This window comes from Myotis brandtii, unplaced genomic scaffold, assembly GCF_000412655.1.
Source record: "Myotis brandtii unplaced genomic scaffold, ASM41265v1 scaffold434, whole genome shotgun sequence".
In the NCBI taxonomy this organism is placed as follows: Eukaryota; Metazoa; Chordata; class Mammalia; order Chiroptera; family Vespertilionidae; genus Myotis; species Myotis brandtii.
The window spans coordinates 1,212,032-1,212,397 of NW_005366599.1; positions in this window are offsets into that span (position 1 = coordinate 1,212,032).

Below are 366 nucleotides of genomic sequence, written 5' to 3' on the forward strand. Positions count from 1 at the left end.
TGAACCAGGAGGTCACAGTTCGATTCCTAGTCGCGGCACCTGCCCTGGTTGCGGGCTCGATCCCCAGTGTGGGGCGTGCAGGAGGCAGCCGGTCCATGATTCTCTCTCATCAGTGATGTTTCTGTCTCTCTCTCCCTCTCCCTTCCTCTCTCTGAAATCAATTTTTAAAAAGGAGAAAAAAGTAGAGCGTTTGCACCATTTTGACCCCCAGGGGGCGCACTGCGGTGTTTATCAGGATGGCGGTTTCCAGGGGTTCTTGAGTTTGATCCATCCCCCCAAGCTGCGCGGCACCCCTGAGCCCTCCCTGCTGAAACCTTTATCAGAACAACAGTGTGTTTGCAATAACCTTATACACAGCCGGCCACC